Source organism: Nomascus leucogenys, chromosome 2 (genome assembly GCF_006542625.1).
Source record: "Nomascus leucogenys isolate Asia chromosome 2, Asia_NLE_v1, whole genome shotgun sequence".
Taxonomy (NCBI): Eukaryota; Metazoa; Chordata; class Mammalia; order Primates; family Hylobatidae; genus Nomascus; species Nomascus leucogenys.
The window spans coordinates 97,523,636-97,550,099 of NC_044382.1; the positions used below are offsets into that span (position 1 = coordinate 97,523,636).

General features: G+C 34.6%; 1 long non-coding RNA gene across 4 annotated transcripts in view; it reads left to right on the forward strand.

Annotated features, from left to right (window-relative positions):
* LOC105739457 overlaps positions 1-26,464 on the forward strand; it is a 573,543-nt gene that overhangs the window by 11,253 nt on the left and 535,826 nt on the right. For all 4 annotated transcript variants that reach the window (XR_004031269.1, XR_004031268.1, XR_001115379.1 and 1 more), the window contains exon 2: positions 4,744-4,805. This is a non-coding gene — a long non-coding RNA (uncharacterized LOC105739457). The remainder of the gene's footprint in view (positions 1-4,743; positions 4,806-26,464) is intronic.

Here is a 26,464-nt window from a genome sequence, read left to right on the forward strand (position 1 = left end):
TTTTTTATTTCTGCTATTTCATATACATTCATAAATATTTCCAGTTTGGAAATCCATGTAAATGGTAAAACAAATAATAAACTTTTGTACCATAGATGTTTTAGTACATTTATAGTCTTTGTATTTTTTAGAACCACATTTTAATATGCTGTGATAAAAATGTGTATTTCTCTAACAAGGTATTAAGTTTGGTGACTGAAAAGGGTTCTTCAAAGGAATATAATTCACATTAATTTTCCATGTGATCATTGTTACTTATAGTTTAATAGTCAACATGTTTAAAGTCTAATTAGAAAAAAAATCACTGGATATTAAGTAGGGAAACAGACCCAAGTCTGTACTACATAAAGGTCAACACCTTGGTGACCTTTGGTAAATTTCATTTTTTTCTTTGATTTCATTTTCTTTGAAAATTAGAAGCTGAAAGCTTTAAAGCTTTCTTTCCATAACTCCGAAATAGTTTATGAGCTCAAAAGAAAATATGACTAAAAGAAATGTGTGGGCATCATTACCTGGCTGCCCAGTATTTTCATGGACACAGACTTGTAACATACTCTGAAAGTTCCTTTAAGGAAGATAACTCTGTGTATATGGACAGCAAGGGAAAAGGGATCAATAGGAAAAAGAAGGGGAAATGAATTAATGACAAAGGAGGAATGGTAGGCAGTAGAAATGACTCCCCACTTACTTGTTTTTTATCTATAGTCTAGTTATTCCTATTTGAAAACCTACTGGCACCAGGTATTATCAACAGGGATGAGTAATATGTAATTTTTATCTTTACTGGGTTACATTTGGCACACGGACAGTTGACAGCTGTCAGTCAGGTGGCTGGTCAATGAGGAGATACATATAAAGCTGCCAAAATATTTTTGTTGCTTTAAATACTTACAAGTAAACCATTTTAGCTGGAAATTTTGTTGCACTGAAATTAAATAGGCTGATATTTAAAATATAATTAATTGAAGTTAACTACTGGGAGAATCAAGATTTTCCCTATTAATATATAAGGTTAAATAACATGTTTTTCCAAGTGTCTTTCTGAAACAGGAAAACAATTTTTCTCCACTGTAAATAAGCTATCTGTAAGATAGGAAGATGTCTTGCAAATAATGTTTAAAATGCATATGTTTTAATGTTAAATATTTAGAGCAGGTGTAAATCAATGCTACTTTAAACTCCAATATTTTATTAAAATAAACCATTCCCATACATTGAGGGAGTTGGCATAAGTTTTTTTGTGACACAATGTTGAAGATTTATTAGAAAGGACAAACATAGCTGCATGGTGGACAAGAATTTACAGCTTCTCATAATGAAAATTTTAAAAAATGGGATTTTAGATTAAGTCTACAATTCAGGCATAGCTAAAATGATAAATTTTAGTTATTTTGAAATATTTGAGCTATATCTAACATTATTTCCAATAGGTTCATTTATACTTCAATAATTGACAGAGTCATAAACAATAGTTTGGCAGAAGCTTTTGGTTTGCTTATACTTAATGACAATGTAATAATTATAGCCAATGGTAATGCATGTGAAAACTTAACAAATATAATTCTGAAGTTGACATAAGAACACATGTTGTTCAGTTTTGCAGTAACTATCATCTTTAAAAGTAAATATTGTGATTGTTTAGGAATACAGTATTTAACAGACTAGAAAAATAAAAGTAAAATTTTCAAGTGCATGAAATACATACTAATTCTTTAAGAGACTAATGAAGTTATTCTAAAAATTTAGCGACTACAGTTTCTCAGGTGTCTGAATCAATATAATGAAACATAATGAAGCATGACAAAATATATATGAAAGTAGCAGCTTCAAATCGCAATAAATACATATATATTTTTAAATGTTTTAATCATTTGAAATATATTATGTATGTAACGATTTATAATAAAAAGTATATTTGGGTTTTAATGTTTTAAAATATGGGTTCATTAAAATGTTTATGGGTAACATTATGTTTTTAAAATATTAGAATATTAAATATTTTGTTTGGGTGGAGTATTTCTGATAATTTTTTAAACCACAAATATTTCATAATTTTCAACACTAATTACGACAGTTTAAAAGAGTATGTTAGTTATACATTTGTGGCATATCCATGTCGTCACTGATTTAAAAATTATTTCAGGTACAGTGGTCATTAAAAAAGTCAGACCTTATTTTTTTTCCACTATACAATCATGTATTAAGGATGTAGATTGAAAGTTATTTATGGGATCATCAGAATAAAACAATTGCCTCATAGTATTAGTAATTTATATTGATAGGAGTCTTTTCTTTCTTAAGCACTAATTCTACCCCCCACAGCCCAGAAAATTGATTTTATGCATAATAATTTATATCATTCTTCATCAATGTATACTGTTGTTTCTTTTAAATTCATTAGCCCATGTTGCTTGTGAATATGGAATTTGGTTATTAAAATGGTTTCATATGTTTACTATGTATAGGCTCTAGCTTTGAGCTGCTTACTTGCTTAAATAAATGTTTTCAATTTACTATAATACAACAATTTGTAGAGAAATGCTGTGAAGCATAGTTAAAAGAATGAATCCCTGAAATAGAATCACTTTTTAAAAATATGTCCTAACATGTGGTCTCATTTTTTCATGTTTTGCATTAATTAAAATCCTATTCTGAAAAAATATTTTTGCCTAAACTTTTGAATTCACAAAATAAAAAGAAAAAATACATAAATATACTAATTTTGGAAATCAGTGATGTAAAAACATGCCTTAATACTGTCTTGGTTGTTAATTTCAAAGATTTTTCTCAAAAGACACTCTTTGTAAAGTAATGAGAAAATGTTGCCACTTTTAATTATTAAATAATATTTACTATAATACAATATACTTTTATTTAATTATTAAACGTGCAATATATTTTAAATTATTTAATCATACATGCAATATATGTTTTAAAAATGTATTAAAATAAAGTTAATTGCATGTTCTCTCTAATCATGCTAGAGAGATTGTTAGCATGTTAGCATGTACACATTTTAAAAAACCCAGTACATGTAATTTTCGAAAACAGTGTGTACCATTACACCTTTTTATTTGGGAGATTTATTAGAAAATAATTTTTATTCAGAAAAGATTATGACAGAATTAGATAAAAAGGAGACTAAAATGTGTGTGAAATCATGTAATATTATAAATGTAATTAACTCTTCATCTTCCAAATATTGAAAACAGTAATGAAAGAGACGAATTTTAAAAATAGAATCTTTTTTTAAACCTAAAAAAAAAAAACTAAAAAATTGTTATATGCTAACAGCTTTACTTTCACACCAGGCAAACCCACTGTTGAGTGAGTTGGCTCTGATTCCAATGGTCTCATCAACTTTGTGAACACAGGTACCTCAGTGGTGCCTCTTTCAAGACAATAAAATTAACTTTTAGAGATTAAAAAATATATTTTGGCAATTGAAACTCACCAGTGCCTTTCTGCTTCTCCAGGAAGTTGTACCCGTCAGCACCTGCTGAGGGCTTTGTTGTCCAAACCCTGACAGGTAAAAAAATTCCTGTAGAATAAAGCCAGACCAGCTGGCTTTGAAGAGAAACCCCCCAGTTTGGGCTGCGTTTGCCTCCTCTCCTTTTCTATGAAGACCGAGGCTTTGCCCCCTTGATCGTCAAGCCGTGAGATGCGTGATCTCTCTGCACAAGTGTCTGGCAGGCCGAGGTGCACCTGTTTCTGTCACTCTGGAATAAATTTAGCTGTAAAGGTATCACTGACAACCAGACCTTTGTCAGTGCTGGCAAAAGAACACAGAATTGCTTCCCTCCCCTCCCCCGTCCCGACCCCCTATGCTGCTAGTTCCAATGGAAAATATCCAATCGGAAGTCTATCCAAAAATCATTCCTAAAAAATGAAATTGCTTTCATATGGTATAAAAAAGTAAGTTTCCTCATTTCAAGCAGATTTTAAAATTACATTTCCAAGAATAATCTTGGAACAAGACAAGTTTTCGTTCAATTAATTGTGGCTGGAAACTTTTTAATGGAAACATAGCACATACTTACTTCATTTCAGGTTATTAAATTGTGTTAAGCATAAAAGTTATTTGCCATTCTTTGCTGCAGCTCATTTGTTCTTTTCGATTCTAAGAAATATTAGAAGGTTAAATAACTTATCACATAGGAGGGATTATTCATACTACCAAAATTAGAATGTGTGTAGTTCTGAGGGACTGAATGTCAAAATTGTATGCTCATAGCACTAAAACTATTGGGAATCTAGGATGCCACTGGAACGTGTAAAATGGCAGCTAAGGTCTATGGAAACCCTTCGTGTTTAGAAACTGGCTAAAGCTTGAGTTCTCTTATCTTTTGGTTAAGGTAAGGACATTTATCATTTATGTGAATGTTTTAGACTAATTATTAGTGGTTTGAGAAATATTCCTTTGGAGGAAAATAGAGAGGCAGGCAATATTCATTAATATGTCTGACATAAATAAAATAGTCAAGATATATAAAGCAGCCCAAGGAGTAACATCCTTAGCCAAAGCATTCTGAGCTTCTGCCTTAATAATTGTGATTTCTTAAGTGGAGTTAAAAAGAGTTGTACAGAGTACCTGTTCTACCATATTATTGCTGTTTACAGGAGTTGGGTGTGATGAGAAAAGGAAAGCTGGGTCAAAATAAAAAAATGCTTTGTAAAATAAACAAAGTTCCTATTTACTTACTATGTATAAACAGCCACTCACCAAGCCTCGTTTCTCCACAGGGCACCACTTTCAGATAAAAACATAGACCTGAATGGCATCATCCAGTATCCAAGGAAACCATGTAAGTACCTCTCTCACTGTGTACTTCTGTTATTCAGATCTTAAAAGCTAGCTGAGTACTGAATAAGTGAGTGTTTTTATTTAATAATTATAAGGGAGGTACTTTTTAGGAGCCTGCTAAAAAGAAACAGGTTCTTGATTGTTATGTGTGTCATAACAAAACTCTCATGTTTTCATCATATTTCATAAAATTATGTGCTTAGTCCCACTGTCTCCATCAATTCTCGTTCTTAGGTACAAAATAGCTACTCAAAGTCCTAATGAATTGGAAGTTTCAAACTTTTCCAAGACCCAAACAATGTTTCAGAGTCCTTGTGCTGGGAGTACTTTCTTAATTGTAGTTAAACTTGTTAAATTTTAAAAATTAAGAAAAAACTCCTTGGAAAATAATGGTTTATTGGTAAACATGCATGGTAATTTATTCAGCTGTAGCCTTTCTTGAAGAGTGAGCAAGTGGGCAAAGAGACAAGATTACATGTTTAAACCAAGAAAAGAATCTTGAAAGTAAGTGTAATGACCAAGATGCAAAAATCTGTCTGGGGAAATTGTTGGGAGGTTGGCACATTATTTTCTTTCTCCCCTCCCCACAAACTAATGTACATTTCTGCAGCTAATATCAAGGTTTTAATTCATGTTCAGGAGCTATGAAATCTACTGTGGAAATTTAGTTTCTAAACAACATGCTACTCTGGAGAAAGACATTCCTAAAATATTTGAAATTTCTACTATTTCCTTACTTGAACTTTTTTTTTTTGTATTTGTACTATATCCTTTTAAAATTGAATTATTTTCAATATGAAATGATTATTCATTATTGTTTATATACCTTTTCACAAAAATACTTAACATTTTCTATATACTCATGTAATTATAGACCTCTTTCTTTACCTTCTAAATTCACTATATGATTTACGTACTCTTTAAATACAGACGTATTACTTTTCATCGAGGGTGGTTTCAGAGTTTTTCATATACATATTTTTTTGCTTTTGTCACTCGTGTGTATTTCTGCTTTTCCTCTGCAGCGTGGCTCCTTGCTAAGCATAAATGGTAGAGATTATCTCACAGTTTCTCTGAAGAATTAGAGAGGTCCTTCATGTTCAATAACTAACTGCAGGAGCATTTCACTTTATCACATAATTATGTCAAATTCTATTGTTTATGCATTTGCATATTTCTGCCTTTTAATATATGTTACCAAACTCATCTTTTTGAATTGAGAAAAGTTGTGTCAGACTAAGGAATTCGCTGGAACTTTGGAAGGGCCTCCTCACCCAATAGGAAGACCTGGCTAGGATTTTAATTTTTTATGTAACTCATAAACTTCACAACTGTGGAGTTTGAGGCCAGAAGTGCTACCTTCTAAAGTGGGATTTCCTTGCTGCATAATAAAGGTGGGCTTTTGCTGAGTAAAGTTGGAAGAAGAGAGGGCTTAGAATAGATGTTTATAAAGAAAGAAAATGCTAATTGAAGGGTAAGACCAGGTAATGATATAATTCACTATCTTGAGAAAATGGAATCTTTTGAAATTCATTCCCCCTGTAATACAAGGGAAATGAAAATCTATAGTACAATGCTCATGGCACAATTTTAACTGTTTACATTAAAATATAAATTTTTCCAGAAAAAAATTTAAATTTGACATATTTAATGAAACCTCCTATAACCAAAGGAAAATTGCTATAGAAATAAATGTATATATATATATATATATATACACACACACATTTATGTATATGGTTGAGATTTTCCATTCATCAGTAGTAGACTCTCTAATGTAGACCAACTTTGTTTAGTAGAACTTTCTGTGATAATGGACATGTTCCATAGCTGCACCGTCCAATATGGTACTCACTAGCCATATGTGGCTACTGAGTACTTGAAACATGGCTAGTGCAACACAGAAACTTAATTTTGAATTTTATTTACATTTAATTAATTTAAATATAAATAGCCCACTTGTAACTAGTGGCTACCATATAAACAACCTAGTTCTGGTCTAGATCACTTAGAAATGTGGGGAGAGTCAAATATGTATAGATTTGATATCACTATCAGTTATTTCTTATCTGTATATCAACTACCATTGACCATAACTGAAATCATTAATGCCTGAAGAAGTGTGCTCCAACATCAATTTAGCAGGATTTTGAGAAATACTGCCATGTGATAGGCCAAATTGTAAAGAGTACTATTTTGTTTTCATCAGAAATTAAATACTCTCTTGCAGAGATTTTCTATTTCTTTTGGTATTCTGTCATACAATATAATTTTTTATGTTTAATATTTGAATTATTACAGTAGAATTTCTTTATGATACTTTCTCAGAGATGAATGCTTTTCATATGGTCGATAGGAAGACATTATAAAATTACTTTATAAGCCTGGGGCAGCAACTTTTAAAATGGCCTTTGTGAACAAGACTACATGAAAAAGATAAATACACTAATGAAAATTCTAACTATAGGGACAAATATTTTTAAAAGTTTAGTTATAATTGGCTGGGTGTAGTGGCTCATGACTGTAATCCCAGAACTTTGGGAGGCCGAGGTGAGTGGATCATCTGAGGTCAGGAGTTCAAGACCAGCCTGACCAACATGGTGAAACACCATCTCTACTAAAAATACAAAATTAGCCGGGCATGGTGGCAGGCGCCTGTAATCCTAGCTACTTGGGAGGCTGAGGCAAGAGAATCACTCGAACCCAGGAGGTGGAGGTTCCAGTGAGCTGAGACCACACCATTGCACTCCAGCCTGGGCAACAAGAGTGAAACTCCATCTCAAAAAATAAATAAATAAATAAATAAATAAAATAAAAATAAAAAAAGAAAAAGTTTTCTTACAAGTTCTGCAATGCAACTTGGCAATACAACTTGGCAACTAATTCCAAAAATGTGATCGGCCTCAAAAAGTGCTTCCTAGCCTTGTTTCTCCAAAAGCTGATTCTGCTTCCAAAGCACACATCAGAGTTTAAATCTCCCATGACCTTTCAGGCATTTAGTGGAAATTATCATTAGAATTTGTGATGATACTTTTATAATAATGCTAGACAGTAATATTATAGATAGGATAATTGCCTATAAAATAATATTGAAAATTTTAAATTTGTATAGATTTTAAAAGTTAGTAAATTCATATCTTGAATGCTGATTATTTGTAGGACATTGAACCTAGGGACTCTGGGAAATATTTTTTTAAATGGGAAACATCCATCCTTTTAGGAACTCCATTTATTGGACCTGGGCATGTTCTTTTGGAATGATAGGATTCAGATAAGCCAGAGAGAGGAGACTTCCTTTGGCAGAACCTTGGACAAGCTACTGAGTGTTCCTTCTGCAGCAAAACAATAGGATTCTGGATAAAACATACTTTCTAATGAATTATTTGACTTTAGAAAATTTTTTTGACATCTCTAAAGATCCCTCTTCCTTGCCTCAGAATGAAAAAATTAAAAAGCATGAGGTGAAACTGCTGTTGAAGAGCAATAAACAAACAGGAAAAGTGGGATGGACAATTGAATTGTATGGGTTGTATTTATTTGCAAAGATACTGTTGGAAGTATAGCAGTCACATGCTCTATTAGACTGCTCCTAAACCGAGCCTTATTTGAAAAAAAAACAAGGAGAACCAACAATCAATTTGTAGACCCAGTTTTTTGGTGTCCTTTTTTTTTTTCCTTTTGGTATCTTCAGTTAAGTAGCCAACCACTTTCATATTGTCAGATCTGTTTTCAGAAAGAGGGCCTACTCTTGCTCAGAAACCAGTGTTCTGTGTGGCAAAAACATGGTTCTCCATTGAAGGAATCCTACAAATCTCTGGTATCTGCATGTTTGAGAAACTACTTTCATTCAGACACACAGACTGTAACTTCTGAGTCCTTAACCACCACCTCAAATTAGTATGTATTTGTCTACTTTTAAGTGTATTTAACTTTTTGTTATGAAAATTCAGAATATATTAGAAAAGTAGAGGGAAAAGTGTAATGAAATTTTGTATAACCATGCCTACCTTCAACAGCTATCATCTCATGGGCCAGGTTGTTTCATAACTGTTGTTTCCACTTTCCACTTCCACCTCCAATTATTTTGAAGCGAATCCCAGACATGACATCATTTTATCTGGTAACATTTCAGTCTGTATCTTTAAAAGATTAAGATTTTTTTAACTTAAAAATGAACCACATCTAGAAAATTAACCACACTTAAAAAGTCAACATTTTCTTACTATTCTCAAATATACAAAATGAATATTCAAATTTTCTGGTTGTTTACTAAAGTTTTGTATTCTTTACTGTTTGAAGCAGGAAACAAATAAGGTCCATACATTGTAATTGGTTAATATGTCTCCTCTTTTAATCTGTAGGTTTATGTTTATTTTTCCTTGCTTCTTAAGAAACTGGATTGTTTGTGCTGTAGAACTTTCCACAGTCTGCATTTGCTGATGCATTCCTGCAGAGTCATTTAATGAGCTCCTCAGCCCTGTTTCTTACCTGTTAACGGGTAGTGAAGACTCTAGAAACTTGATCAAATTCATTTAGGGGATGGGGGCAAGACTACTGGCTCTTTCTCTTTTTGTGACGTTAGCAGGTGTTGTTGATCATTGCCTACATCTATTTATTCCTTAGAGCTTGAAAAATGGCAATATAACTGTCATTTCTGGTTTATGTATTGGGTGCAATGCTTCTATAAAGATAAACTACTTTGTTAGAGTTTCAATTTATATAAGAAAATCAGGATGGATGCTTGATTCTCTCCCTTTATCAGTTCTTTTTTTTTTTTTTTTATACTTTAGGTTTTAGGGTACATGTGCATAATGTGCAGGTTTGTTACATATGTATCCATGTGCCATGTTGGTTTGCTGCACCCATTAACTCGTCATTTAGCATTAGGTGTATCTCCTAATGCTGACCCTCCCCCCTCCCCCCACCCCACAACAGTCCCCGGAGTGTGATGTTCCCCTTCCTGTGTCCATGAGTTCTCATTGTTCAATTCCCACCTATGAGTGAGAACATCGGTGTTCGGTTTTTGTCCTTGCAATAGTTTACTAGAATGATGTTTTCCAGTTCATCCATGTCCTACAAAGGACACGAACTCATCATTTTTATGGCTGCATAGTATTCCATGTGTATATGTCCATTTTCTTAATCAGTCTATCATTGTTGACTTTGGTTGGTTCAACTCTTTGCTATTGTGATAGTGCCGCAATAACATACGTGTGCATGTGTCTTTATAGCAGCATGATTTATAGTCCTTTGAGTATATACCAAATCAGTTCTTAATATAATGTGTGGTTCCTTAACATCTTCTAAAGTTTACCAATGGTTTTAAAAATTTCATTATGAACATTAATGTGCTTCAAGCTATTGCAGTTATCATAATTATGAATGCCCAGTTTGCCACATCTCTGATTACTCAAAGTTTATCTCAGTTGGTTCCTCTGTGTTTTTGAAAGAACCTCAAGTTTTTGAGAGCTTCCAGGATAATTGGTGTGACAAAATATAACAGGCTCATCTTTAATGTTTCCTTTCCAAACCTGGAATCAGGCAATTATCCAAGAAATTCCAGTTATATATTTTTTTTGTCTTAGAACTAGTACTTGAAAACCATAATCTTGAAATTAATGAGCTCATTGCTACTGACAAATTTGTCCTTAATCTAGGCCCTTTTAAAGGAAAGAGCTAGAAAAAGTGTGTGTGTGTGTGCGTGAGTGTGCATGTGTGTGTTTAATTTTAAGATTAAATACATCCGGAGCTCACACTAATACTTCCTATTAATATACAGGCCAACAGGATTTTAATTTAGTCACATAAATCTTGTATCATATCAATGTCCTTTCTCCCCAACTGACCATCCTACAATCTTAATTCTTAATGATAGTAGCGTACTTATTTGCTTATGCTACAAATACACTTACAACAGGCTCAGAATAATAATACCAAGACTACCACCATCAGCAGTGATGTACACATCCTGTGTACCCCCTGTGTACAGTCCCCTTCTTCTCTTTAAAGATGTATGTATTACTGAGGTTTTAAGTCATGTAGAATTGTTTCTTTTGGTGTGATTATGCCACCAGCTAGATATAGATAGCTTCACTTGGCTCTTTTTGCTTTCAATTTTTCGGGATTAAAATGTTAGCTAGGAGAGACCAGAGCAGTGCATAGTCTACTTCATTTCTCACTACTGAGGTTCTACCTAATTGCATATGAATTAAGAGATTTTCCATTCTGACTGGTGAGAAAAGGCCTATTTCCAGCCCTAGGAAGGTGCCAGGTACTCTTTCCCGTACAATTATTTCAGATGCTTCTTTCCTCAGCCTTGGGTAGCTTCCTCACGCACATATCTAGATCTCCGTGACTCTCTGCAGATTTCAAGAGATTGTTGTCTGTGCATCTGCTCTCTCCTGAACTCTGTCCTGTAAGCTCTAGCTACTTTATTATCTCATACTTTTAGCTCTGTTTCCTCAATTCATGGAGTTTGCCTCCCTTGAGTTAGTTGCCCTTCCTGTGCCACTGCTAAGAAACCTTCACAGCCTTAAGCCAGAGCCATCATAGGATTCACCTCCCTCAGGGATCAACGTCCTTTGTGGTCTGATAGCTCATGTCTTGACAACCATTGTTTCATATATTTGGTCGGGGTTGATTTTTGGTTGTTTTAGGAAGCAGGGCACATCCAGTCCCTTTCAGTCCATCTTGGCTAGAAATAGACGTCTCCCCAGTTGTTTCTTAAAAAGGTCAGCTATAACTTGTTAATCCAAACAGCTTCTTAATATGAAGCTCAATATTTAAATAAATTTAAAAATATTCTGATTGATGTGTGTTTGTTTGTGTGTCAGAAATGTTTCTGAAACATTGCTGTAGTCTTAAAACTACCAGTGCCACTTCAGGACCTCTTCTTGGCCTATTTCCTCCCAACTAGGTTTCCCCCAACAGATGAGTCCTTTTTTATTTTCTGCCACTTAGAGGCAATTTTTGGTTCACTCATTCATTTCTTTAACAGACATTTTTGATTACCTATTGTGTGTCATATGAAGTGTTGTAAATACAGTGGTGAATAAAACACCACTCATTCCCTTAAAAATGTTGCAATTTAATTTTCACACAGAAACTTGAACATGAATGTTCACAGCAACTTTATTTGTAATAGCCCCAAACTGGAAATGCCCATATGCCCATCAATGGGTGAATGGTTGGACAGACTGTGATATAAGCATACTATAGACTACAGCAATAAAGACTAACAAACTGTTATTATGGGCAACAACCTGGATGAACCTCAAGGAAATTGTGCTGAGTGAAAAAAAAAAACCTGTCTTAAAAAGATACATTACTGAATGATTTCATTTATACAACCTTCATGAAATAAGATCATTATGGAGAAAGATTAGTGGTAGCCAGGGGTTAGGGAGGGGAAGGGGAGAGGGTGAGGTGTGCATAAAGTGGTAGCACTAGGGAGTCTTATGGTGATGGTATAGTTAAGTGTCTTGATTGTGCTAGTGGTTACTCGAAGATACACGTGATACAATGACATAGAGCTATACACACATACACAAACAAAAATAACTGTATGTATAACTGGTGACATATCTATGGATTCTATGAAAAGCTCCATGGATTGTACTATTGTCAGTTTCCTCGTTTTAATATTGTAGTTTTGCAAGATGTTAACATTGAGAATGAGGACTGGATGAAGGGTGCACATGACCTTCCCGTCCATTTCTTTGTATGTTTTTTGTGAATTTTTAATTACTTTAAAATAAAAAGTTAAAAAATATCTTGCAATTTTGTGGAGGGTACAAAGAACTAAACAGCCAATTATAATAGCCAATTGTATACTACCTTTCACTGAAAATTTTTATTAATTTTTATTTTCTGAAATAAGAACTGGCTGTTCACTAAATCCTTTAAAATTTCTTCTAAGAAGACATTCCAGTGTATGTCAGTAGTATAGTTGACAGAGTATTTCTCTCTCATCTTCCGGTAATTGGTGGTGACCGTGTAGTCCTGATTTTTATTATGGCCGTGGTCTTTTTTGTATCCTTTCCTATCTCTGTCTCTATAGCGGAGAAAACCATTAGTTATTTCTTGTGCTTATTTCAGCAAAGGGGAAGTAACACATACATATGGAGGAATACCTTGTTCCCACTCCCAAGTCATAAGACAATGTCTCTACTACTCTTGTCTCTTAAAGCTTCCCCATCAGGTCATGCTTCTATTTACAGGACATGTATTAGCAGTAATGCACTAGCAAAATAGTTGTGTTGATTCTCCTCTATCCCCACCAAAGTAATGTACCCTCCTTTTATAGCCTCAGTAAAATACCTTAACCATACAAGGCAAACATTTTATAAGAATGAGCGTGTATTACTACAAAGCAACAGGAGGCTCATGTTCTCACAACATGTTCAAATGTAAGCACAAAGACCCACTCCAGATTTAAATATCAATGAGTTTTGGAATACACACAGCTTTGGCTCATTTCTGGCCCTATTCTGCCATCAGCATGTATCAGCCAAAGCTTTACTCTGACCCATTTAGAAATAGCCTTTGTATGTGAAGATGAACGCATAGTTGTAGTGGGTTTTTTACATAGTCACTTATTACTACAGCTTATTTTAATTTAGTGACAGATTGTCATATATTTTGAGTTTTCTCAAGTTATAAAAGTTTTTTTTTTCTTTCTTGGAACTAAATAGAATATATATTATTTCTGATATGTTGGGGGAAATTTATATTGGTTTTGTTCATATTACTAGAAAAGTGACTCAATATGAATTTGTGCTCTTGTGACATTGTGACAACTCAGTTGTCCTAGAATTTTTATTAGGCTGTTTCTAAATTTCACAAATCCATGAATAGGTGAGTTTACAATATATAGGCTGGAAGTGCTTTATTTTTAAATTTTTTTCCCCCAAAACTCACCCCCTCTTCTCAGTGTCAGGAAAACCTCTTTGGAGTTCTATTGGACTAAGTGTCTGAGTCTGTGCCTATGTGGGTTGCTGGAATATTTACCAGGCAGAAAACATTCTTGAAGTTTTTAATTTGATCTGTCTCCTTGAAATAAATATCACAAAAGGTGTTTATAGGTACCTTTGGTTTGTGTCCTTTACTTTGAAGAGTATAGCAGCCAATTTGAAATTGCCTAGGTCTACTTTGTGAAATTCACCACTTAGTTCTACCTTTGGCCTCATGCTTCTTTTTAAAAAGTTGATGAATTCATTGGGTCTTGGGCCTTTTTTTTTTTTTTTTGGATTTTGCTTATATAGTCATAATGTACTTTACATTTAACAGGTTATTCATGGTTGGTTCAATCCCAAGACTTTTTGTAATTTTTTGTTGTAGTCAGTTGTGTACTACTTTTCATTTAAAATGTTTATTGATTTTGATTCTCTGAAATGAAACCCATTTTTGTGCTAAATCTTTTAAAATCATTCTAAGAAAATAGTCAAGTTTACGTATACTTGACTTAGAATATTTCTGATAATTTGTGGTGACTCTGTGGTCCTGATTTTTATATGGCCGTGAACTTTCCTGTGTCCTCGTCTTCTCATCTCTCTCTCTATAGCTGAAAAAATTATTAGTTATTCCTTGTTGGTAATTATTTCTTTAAAATGCAGTTATAAGGATTCTCAAAGTTACACAACGTTCCACAAATTCTATACTTTTTCTACAACCTTAATTAAGATTGCACCAGTGCTAAAATGGATATATACAACCATACTATTCAAAATATTACAAGCATTTTTGGAGAGGAGTAGGAATTAACAGGAAGCAGTACAGTTTCCATAGATTTGGTAAGCCACCGAAGAGGAATTTTTTTTTTTTTGGACAGAGTCTTGCACTGTTGCCCGGGCTGGACTGCAATGGTGTCATCTCGGCTCACTGCAACCTCCACCTGCCAGGTTCAAGCAATTGTCCTTGCCTCAGCCTCCCTAGTAGCTGGTATTACAGGTGCCCGCTACCATGCCCGGCTAAATTATTTTTGTATTTTTAGCAGAAATGGGGTTTCACTATGTTGGCCAGGCTGTGAAGAAGTATTTATTTTAAAGTTGCCTAAATATTCTTGAAGCATTGATTTTGGAACAGGAGTTGCATAGGCACCACTATAATCCCTCCAGTTTATAAAGAGAAGGCATTTGCCACATCTTCCTTGCCTCCTCTGCTTCTGCCTGAACAAAAGTGTGGTGAATCTACTCCCACCTGCAGCAAACCTATCAGTCCCTGGACCAAACTCAACAACAATAGGAAGCATATTTGGAGCCTTTGACTCTCTTTTCCTCATTGGGTGCATATAGTGGCCCTGCTACTACTGCTGGGCTTCCGTGTTATTGCTCATTCTGAGCTGGAATCTGTGCAGTTCACTAGATCTGGGAGGCCATGACTCCGAATTATATCCTAGGGGCCAGTGTGGCTCTATAGATGTGGAAATTGTCGCCTTCTGTCTACACGGGACTAGGCCTCTGCTAAGTTTCCTTGGATCTTTGGATGCTGTCACTATGCCCTAATTCCACTCTGTGGTGTTTCATGAAATAGGATCAGATCTGATGATGGCCACCATCTGCCTGATTTCTACGTATTTCTGATAGTCACTGCTACTTCTGCCTGATATGATACTCTATTACTTACAGCTGCTTGCATGACTTCAGCGCTCTTTCTGCCCTTTGAATATGGTGCCTTTCTGTCTTATGGATCTGTGGTTGTCAGTTGTGAATAGTTTCTGCTGTATATTTGTGATCCCAAATGTGTGTCCTGGCTGGTATTGCTAAACATCCCTTGTGCTTCACACCTGTATCAGAGAGAAGAGCCTCAGACATAATGAGTCTTTCCAAGCTCTGAAATGTGGCATCTCACTGATTGCACCATAGTATGAGTCTCATTCACTCTCTTGTTTCTCCATAGCTCTTCTTGGTTCCAAAATGCTATCTTGGTAACTTACGATAATAAAACCATTAAAATAAGGATTAAAACAAAGGCACGTAATAAAAAGGGGGTAGGATAAAACTAAACTGGAAAACCAGGACGTCCCTCAAAGATCCTGCTGTTGAATAACTTGAATTTTAGGCTTACCTTTCTGCCAGTTGGAGAAAAAGAGAGGCATAGAAATGATGCCACCTACTATCAGATCAGAGTGAGGCAGGAGACTCCAGTTTGTCAGGAGAAATGTTTATGTTTTTCCTAGCTTTGGGGAAGCATGTGTTGAGTAGCTCATTATTTTTATATCAAATAATCATATTAAAATGCCAGTGCATCCTTCCTTTCTAGCATGATATACTTCAAAAAATTCTTCTTCTTCACAATGCCTTTAGACATGCACTAATCCAAGAGAAATATGATGTGAGCCACATATATAATTTTAAATTTGCTAGTATCCACAGTAAAAAGTAAAAAGATATATGTGAAAATAATTTAATAATATATGCATTCTAGTCAATATATCCCCAAATCTTATTATATCAACAGGTGATCGATATAAAACTATTGACGTATTTTACATTATTTAAAAAATAAGTCTTTGAGCTGGGCACAGTGGCTCACGCCTGTAATCCCAGCACTTTGGGAGGCCAAGGCGGGAGGATCACGAGGTCAGGAGATCAAGACCATCCTGGCTAACACAGTGAAACCCCATCTCTACTAAAAATACAAAAAAACAAAAAATTAGCCAGGCATGGTGGCACGTGCCTGTAGTCCCAACTAGTCAGGAGCTGAGGCAGGGGAATCGCCTGAACCTGGGAGGCGGAGGTTGCAGTGAGCCGAGATTGTGCCACTGGACTCCAGCCTGGGCAACAGAGTGAGACTCTGTCTCAATAAAAATAAAAATAAAAATAAAATAAATCTTTGAAGTGCAATGTGTGTTTTACACCAATGGCACAACTCAGTTTGAGAAAGTTACATTTCAAGGACTCAATAGCCACATGTGGTCAGGGGCTACTGTATTGCACAGTGTGGCCTTCCACAGTGGGGCAAGTGGTGCAACGGTAGGAGGGCACCTCCTGATTGTTAAAATATTCTTGTGATACTTTCAGTCTTGAGATTCCTCAGCTACAATTACCATCAGGAACCTTGAAAGGAAGTTTCTTCAGTGTTCTTCATACTGAATGGCCATTAATTCAGAAGTTATAATTATTTTATGTCACCAAACTAACTTGATGAGATGAACAAACAGATTGCTGTTTTTAAGAAAGTGAGTAACTTACTCTGAAAACCTCTGGACCTTTACTTTCAATGCCTTCATCACTAGTGAATTCACTAATTTATGTAATCAGGGAAATTCTCTTGAACTATTTTTAATGGCACCTACTTCCTTAAGACTTCCATGATTTCACCTGCTTTCTTTCCCGAGGCTTCAAAGGGAATCAGTTTGTAATTTTTCGGTGATATTCATGACTTTGTGCTTGGCATGCAGTTACTTGTTAATTTCTTTTTTAGCTTCTTGTTGAGAACTGAGACTTGTTGGCTGTCCTTCTCCCTTTTAGTGCCTTGCATGGTGTAAAGTGTAGTCAGTAACGTTTGTTCAATGCACATGTATGTACCTTCTCTGATTTAAGGTCTGGAAGGCAGGACGTGGTTTTCTTTTTTAATATATCCTTTCATATATTTTTAGCTGCTAGCATAGTTTGGTTTATTCAGTTGGTGCTTAATAAATTCTTGCCAGCTGGACTCATAACTTATAATTAGCCTCCCAAGTCTTAGTCCGCAACTATATTCATCAAGTTGTTAAATTACATATTTGAAAAAAAATCACCATTTTCATTTAGAGGAACAAATACAAACAAATATATCTACCAACCTACCTTGCTGGTTCTAAGAAACCTAACTGACTCTATGAAAAAAATGAAAAAGTTAACTAAGTGTACTACTACTTTTAGTTAAATGCCAATGAAGTATAATATATAGTTGTCAGAAGAAAAAATATAAGTATTGTTGTAGTTCATAAACATTATGATAAAATAATCCAGGTCATGGATATTTGAATCATTCAATTCTTTCATTCAACAAACTGAACACCTATTATGATTAACACATTGTGTTGGGCACAGGGGATTAAAAAAAGATAAGTTTGACCCTCAAGTTGCTCACATTTTAGTTGGAAAGTCAGATCATGCCAAAGAATTCTCTAAAACATTTGTAAGTTTAGAGCAAGCTACTAGTGGGAGAAAGGCTCAGTGAAGTCTATTTTCTATTATGTTTTCCTTATATGGTGTTGGCTAATAAGTATTTGGGGAATAAATGTGTAGATAGTGGTCTGTTTAAAAGAAGTTATATTATTTGGCATTTATTACATTTTATTTATTTTCTTAATTGATTAATTGCAGTTAAATTACCTTAGCATGCAAGAACAGATTTTACAGATTTTGACATATGATTAAGCAGCATAAAGCATAACTAATGTGGTTTTAGTGGCATGCTATGTATTAAGGCATGAAATTTAAATACACACTTCATCAAGATTTTTTTGCAGTTACAGTGAATTAGAAAGATTCAGATATTGGAACTCCCTCCAACGCCTGTGTTAGGAAGGGGAAAGAATTTTATAATTGAGATTATTATAGAAGAGTGTCCTGACATAACTGATTGACTTTAGTGATGTGCCTTGAAAGTTCAAATTCAAGGTGTGCACTTATTTCAGTCAGCTTATCCTGAATGTTTAAATAAGAAATACTATTTCTGGGTATTCTGAATAACTCGTTGTACATTTATTCCTAATAGTGAGCATTTGGACTAATGATGGATTACTAATGAGCATGTAAATGTACCACCTGATTACATTAATATATGATCTTCCATGACGAGGTCTGAAATGAACATTTCTAATATGTATTTATTTTCCCCAAATGGCACTGTGGTGTATACTGAGCAGGACTGAGACAAGGGTGTTTTTCTTAAGAGCCACTGATTTAGCCAATTATCAAAAATCACATTATAATAAATGCTGTTCTAAGAATTTTGATTAACCTTTAAATAAATGTTACTTTGGAGAAAAAAAATCTGCCAAATGTGTTAATGATAAATTGTGAAGTGGTAGTAATTGCAAGTATGGCTTTATAGATAATATAGTTAATTGATACCACCCTCTCAAGCATATACAGCACATCAGCTGCTATGAGCGTGGGTGATAGTAATGGTGTCTATGGCATTTATGATGCATTGAGGATGACAGGAGTAAAATGAAAACTTAGAGCACTCACCGGGGTCATTCCTTCATGGACATCTGATGCCTATGGTCAAGTAAATTTTTAATGACACATAGTCACTACACACCTTTCAGCCTTCTGGAGAGGTAAGTGTACATTGATCTGTCCTAATCAGCCTTGCAGAGTACTTCAGACATCCCTGCAGGAACACTATTATTTAATAAAATAGGAGCTGTTTTTCCACAAGCTCAGCACTTGCTCCTTGGATAGCTGTATTGTTTTTTTGCTCTTCTCTCTTTTTTTTAAACTCATATCTCATGTCTCATGTTCGTCTTTGTCTTTGACAATGTAGTATTAATACAGCTGCATGAAAAAGTAAGCAAAATTAAGGAATGAGTCTGATTATGAAGGTTCATTGCTATTATAAGAACCCATAGAGCACACATCCATTCCTTCCCTAATGTATAGGGTGCTGACTGCATAAAATTGCTTGGAAAGACATTAAAGATATGCAGGCAATTCTGTTGAGGTATGCAGTGGGATGCTTTTATGTTTGGTGATAAAGGTGGCTCTGGAATATCTGATTTCATAAAAAAAAATGTTAGCCAGACAGTTTGTACTGGTTGTATACTGGAACATTTATCTAGGGACATCTGTTTTTTTTTCTTTTTTTTTTGAGATTTTAATTTTTATCTGGGTTTAGGGTCTATGACAAAGAATCCTGAGTTGCTCATCTTTGGAGCAAATCAAATCTTATTTATAATTTGCTCATAGCGCTTGGTGGTAGAGGAATTTCTAATGTAGATGTTTATTATAATTATGAAGTTAGTTCCAAATGTTATACAGAACAGATGGTGTTAAATCCTATCCTAGGGTTGAAGTCTACAGCCAGAACTTCTTATCACTTGGTGGACATGGTTCACTGATTACTGGATGTATAATATTTGCTCTTAATAGAATGCAACAAGAATGAATCTTTGTCAAATTCTTGGTCTGGCCATTAATGAGACTATCTGGATTTGCCCTTCTGTACGGGGAAACCAGCCATCTCTTTCTGCTGTTTCACGGCCACAGTTGGCTATCAGCTCCACAAATGTCCTTGTTACCTGCTTACTGATACCTATAGTTGCATAATTAGAGATTACAATGCTTGGATTTTTCAAACATCCCTAGAAATGACGATACTTTGATTAAGTCAGGTCATTAGAACTCAGTGTGAATAGGCGGACTAGCTCTTTCTGGAGAACAGATTTTGAGAGTGAAGGGGCAGAGAAATGTGAGGACACTGAGTCACTAGAGAGTGAGAGAGACTTCCTTGTTGGCATGAGGGAGGTAGTGGGGACATGATGAAAGACAGTGAATGAGGAGGTTTAGAACAGCACAGGACAAGTTTTACTTTCTTTTTTTAGTTTTATTTTTTAATGTACTTTAAGTTCTGGGATACATGTGCAGAGCGTGCAGGTTTGTTACATAGGTATATGTGTGCCATGGTGGTTTGCTTCACCCATCAACCCATCATCTAGGTTTTAAGCCCTGAATGCATTAGGTATTTATCCTAATGCTCTCCCTTCCCTTACCCCTCACCCCTTGACAAGCCTTGGTGTGTGATGTTTCCCTCCCTGTGTCCATGTGTTCTCATTGTTCAACTCCCACTTATGAGTGAGAACATGCAGTGTTTGGTTTTCTGTTCCTGTGTTAGTTTGCTGAGAATGATGGCTTCCAGGTTCATCCATGTCCCTGCAAGGGACATGAACTCATTCTTTTTTATGACTGCATAGTATTCCATGGTGTATATGTGCCACATTTTCTTTATCCAGTCTATCATTAATGGGCATTTGGGTTAGTTTCAAGTTTTGCTGCTGTAAATAGTCAAGCTTTATTTTCTTTACAACATGCAAAACCCTCTAAAAATGACAGGTTTTCTGAGTAGAGTTTTAATCCACCTTTAAAAATTGTGGTAGAAAACAATTTGGTTTCAATTATATTTGGAAATAAAATTTACAGTTTCATTGTTATCTGATATCTTAATTAAATTCCCTAGTTCATTTATTCGTGAAACATTTATTGAGTCATTATATGTGGTAAATAGTGTGTTAGATGCTGAGGAAAAAGGAGTGCTTCCCATCCATACTGTTTTATCAGTCACTATGCCATTGCCTGCAGGTAACAGAAAACACAAATCCAAATGGCCTCAATAATAAAGATATATGTTGGCTCACTTCACTGAAAGTTCAGAGATGTGGTGGAATCCAGGGTCATTTGAATCCAGTAGTTTGGGCTTATTCCATCTCACCAACTCCATTGTTATTCATTCAACTCTCTGTTCTCTACTAGACCCTGAAAGGGGTCATGTCTGTGTAATTGTCCTCTATACCTGGTGCCTGGCCCAGTGCCTGGAACATAGTAGATAGTAGTAAGTGTTCATGAAATGTATAAGTGAGTGAGTGGTTTATTATTATTTTAATAATTGATGGCATTTGGATCTGCTCATTCCTACACTGGTAAGAATAATAGCTTTCATGGCCCTGATTAGACGTCTCATAAAATAGTCATAAAGTGTGGGCATTAAAACTGAGTCTTGTGGATTCTGGATTCTGAGAAGTTTTTGACTCTGATATGACCAAATGTTTTGAATAGGATTTTCTTGAACATAATTATGCGTTTTCATATAATCTGCAATCCCAGAGCTGGAAGAGACCTTAACAGTCATCAAAACTCTTATTTGTTGGATGAATCTTTGTGTCTTAGAGGACTGAGTGTTTGCTCACCACATCCTCTGAAAGATTAAGCTCATATGCATAAAGTCCCAGGTTAGGTGACTTTCTGATGTTTCTCCTAGTTTTATGATTTTTGTAAATTTAAATTAAATGATTAATGGATTATTTTATTGACATTAGTCAGAAATTAACTTTATGTCTATCTTGTTATATGTGATGCACCAATCACAGACCCTGGGAGTTGGGACAAGATTTTGCTAGGTTCCACTACCATACGTTTTCCACTTGAAATTTTAAATTAAGCATCATATATTGAAATGAATTACTGAAAATATATTTTTGGATAGAGTTGTGTAATAGTACCTGCTGCTCATTATCATCAGTATTATAATTTGCAAATATAAAACATAACAAATATTGAAAGTCTAAAGTGTTTAACTTGAAGAAAAAGAATATAATAGTGAAAGAAAGTATAATGATGTCACATGATGAAATTCAGTCAGAATTCTATTTGTGATTTTAAGTACAGAATTCTATTTGTGATTTTAAGTACCCTTTGTACCTTTTGTGATTTTAAGTAAGTTTTGTCATTTTAAGTACCTTTTTTGATTTTAAGTACCGATTTTTGTTTAAGTACAGCATGGTTGCCTATTGGGCCTTTAAAAATCTCTAAGGCATATCTAAATATTTCCCCATAGTATATCACAAACCCATGTTACGCAGTCTTTCTAATCTTTTAAAATTGTTTTACCCTTACAAGTTTGAAGCCTCTTAATTGAATGTATTTCTTACAATGTTATCTAGACAGAAGAGTTATATTGATCAATACTTTATTTTTAGCTCACTTAACTTTCCTCAAGTTAAAAATTATTTTTAAAAATGGAAATCACTCTTTCATTTATTATAAATATATTATTTTCCATTTTTTACCTTACCAGTAATATACACCAGATACTTCCCATTGGAAAACATTTTTTGAGCAATTCATGGGGATTACACAGATTATAACCTAAGATTTCTGCTTTGTGGAAGAAATTATGGAGCAATAGAGTCATGATAGCTGTAATAAGAATTGCAAAAATACTCCCACTTCATTTTTTAATGTAGTATAATCATCAGGGATAACATTTTCCTTTATATAAAGAAATGTCATATTCCTATACTAAGTTCTTTATTGTCATTAAGAATTAAATGTTTAAAGATAAGTTGTGATTATTCATTATATGTTAGAAATGGGAAGATCTTTATAATTAACTGGCATCTCAAAGAATTTTATGTTTTCCATGCAATCATCTTACATGATAGGTAGGAGGTATATTTCTTTAATTTAAGGGGACAAAGTAGATGAGTGACCTCAGTCATTACAAAGTATGCGTGGTTGGGACATCCCTGGGAAGGAAGTGGAAATAATATTTATGGAGAAGGTTTTTTTGAGTGTCTGCTGTTTGAAATAGAATTACGGACTGGAAAAGATCTTTAGAAAATATCTGGTCCATGTTTCTCCTTATACAGAGAAGGGGACTTGAGCTTCATGAGGTTTAGGGACTTGCCCAGAGCTGTACCTGATTAATGAGCCTGCATAAGAGGTGGGGATACCGCTTGTGTCTTCTGCTTCTCAGAGTTATGAAAGTGCTTTACACAATGTCATACTGATCTCTCGGACTCTTCAATCCTGAAGAAACTTAACCGGATGTGAAAAGCAAATTCCTTTTGTGTGAATCCATTTAAAAAGATATTCCATTTGTTTTGCAGTTTTATAATGTGCAGATTTATTGACTTCAGAAAATGAAGGAATTAGTTAAGCTCCCAAAATATTTTTAATAAATTAAATATATTTATAATTTAAGCAAACGAATTAGTTTAGGAAACTTATATATCTAAGTTCACCAGAAACCCATGCTCCTCTCATTAAGAAAGCAGGTTGAGACTGTTCCGTCAGGCTGTGCATTGTATTTTTCTTCTCTGAGCGCTCGGGAGATTGGCATTACTCTGCAGTAGTGTCACAGCCCGCAGTCATTTAATGCCTCTTCTTGTGAGGCCAGGATTCCACGCCCAAGTGCATTTAGTAGGTCAGTACAGTAATTTTAAATGTCTTTCTTTCAATCTTTTGCCATCTTCAATTATACCTTTCCACCCTACTATTTGTGTAATTTTCTTCTGTCTGAAGTCTCTTTACTGTTGTTCTCTATTGCACAGCATGACAAATTACCCATCAAGCCATATCTTTTCAGCCCAGAAATGCGCAATAACACGGAGTCATGGCATTATCGCATGTTGTGCACTTTATTTCCTCATAGTTCATTCAAGTGTGTCACTTTATTTTCCTGGCTTCCTTTTGTCATCATGGAGATTAACCATTTTATCCTTCCTAAACTTTAGAAACAATTAGAATTTCATTACAGTGGAAGCTGAGAGTGAATGCTTGCTCAGTACTATATGGAGTACACTTTTCATATTATCGGTGGCAAAATTAAAGTCATGAATCCTGAGTCTTTTTCAAAGGAGAGACTTTAGAGGTTATTATACAGCTGAGTAACCCTGGCTCTGGGCAAGAGAATTATTTGAGGCTGTGGTCACCAAACACATTAACCATAAGAAACCATTTAGTCTGTCATTGAGTACCTGATTCTTATATTCTCCTGGGAATTATGAAACTCTCTGGGACCCATGTGTTCTGTACACAAAATCTTTTTTTTCCCTCTTAGCTTCAGCTAAATACCAATAGTATTCAATGAGATACAATAGACATTGCAAGTATGTGCTAGAAAATCAATTGGTATTGATGCTCTAATCAGCAGGGCTGCAGCTGGTATGTAGACACACCACTGGAAATGGTGATTAAGATCGTATTCAAAAGCATTAAAAAAAACTCACAACGTTTAGATCACTGTTCAGATAGATTGCTGTTTTGCTGGGATAGTAGATGATTTGGGAAGCCAGTGATACTACTAGATGCTGCTAGATTAATTTATAAGATTTTTAAATAACAATCTATTTTATGTGTTAAATGTATATTTTTAATTATATACTTATAGTTTATAGGACAGTTATTGTTAGTAAACAAACAAGCAAAAAGTTCAAAGCTCCTTTGATGCAGCCAATTTACCAGCCTGCCAGATACTGAATATAAGCAAATACACAAGAAAAGGTCAAAAAAGAAAAACAGTGTGATGACTGTTGAGAACCCAGTTGGTGAAGAGATTGAGAAGGCAGAGAGAAGAGAGAGAGAGTGACAGAGAGACTGTCGGAGGAGGGAAGAGAAAAGGAGGAAAGGAATGGCAGTGAGTTTAAAATGATCAGGAGGAGAAAAGCCTGTAAGAATTATTATATGTCAAGGATGTTTTCAGAATTTAAAGAAATAGTACAGTGAGTGTATAAGGCAGGGTTTCCTACTCATGAGCAAGTGATTAACTAAAAATACTAGCTAAAAAGTTCTTTCAGAAAAAACTAAGAATGAAAAGAGGCTTGAACAAGAAAAGGTAGTTGCGTTCATAAAACTATTTTCTAATCCAGATCCATTTTCCTGTCAATACCTTTAAGTTGTACTGAAAATATATTGATTGAAAGTTCAACCATTATATAGTCATTTGTCACTTAACAACAGGGTTACATTCTGAGAAATGCAGTATTGGGTATTTTGATGCTGTGCAAACATCATAAAGTGGACTTACACACACCTTGATGGTACAGCCTACTACACACCTAGGCTGTATGGTACAGCCTGTTGCTGCTAGGCTATAAGCCTGTACAGCAAGTGACTGTACTGAGTACTGTAGGTAATTGTAACATAATGGTAAATATTTGTGTATCTAAACATATCTAAACAAAGAAAAGACACAGTAAAAATACAGTATAAAAGATTAAAAAAAGGTACTTTATTTCCTTACAGTTCATACAAGTGTGCACTTTATTTTCCTGGCTTCCTTTTGTCACCATGGAGATTAACCATTTTATCTTTCCTAAACTTTAGAAACAATGAGAATTTAATTATAGTAGAAGCTGTGCTTCCACTATAATGTGCAGGGCACTTAACCATAAACAGAGCTTGCAGGACTGGAAGTTGCTCTGGGTGAGTCAGTGAGTGAGTGGTGAGTGAATGTGAAGATCTAGGTCATTACTATATGCTACTGTAGACTTTAGAAACACTGTAAACTTAGGCTACTCTACATTTATAAAAAATACTTTTCTTTTCTTATAAGTTAACCTTAGCTTACAATAATTTTTTTACTTTATAAACTTTTTATTTTTTAATTTTTGACTCTTGTGATAGACTTAGCTGAAAACAAGCTCTTTATATCCTTATTCTCTACTTTTTGCCTATTAAAATTTTTATTTTTACTTTTAAAATTCTTGTGTTAAAAACTAAGACACAAACACATTAGCCTAGGCTTACACAGGGTCAGGATCATCAATATCACTGTCTTTCACCTCCACATCTGTCCCACTGGAAGGTCTTCAGGGGCAGTGACACATACAGAGCTGTCATCTCCTACGATAACAGTGCCTTCTTTTGGAATACCTCCTGATGAACCTGTCAGAGGCTGTTTTATAGTTAACTTCTTTTTTATATATAAATAGAAAGGGTACACTCTAAAATAGCAATAAAAGTATAGTATAGTAAATATATAAACCAGTAACATATTCATTATCGTTATCAAGTATTATGTACTGCACATAATTGCATGTGCTAGACTTTTATGTGACTGGCAGCCCAGTAGGTGTATTTACACCAACATCACCACAAACATGTGAGTGATGTGTTGTGCTAACATTACGATGGCTATGATATCACTAGGTGATAAGAATTTTCAGCT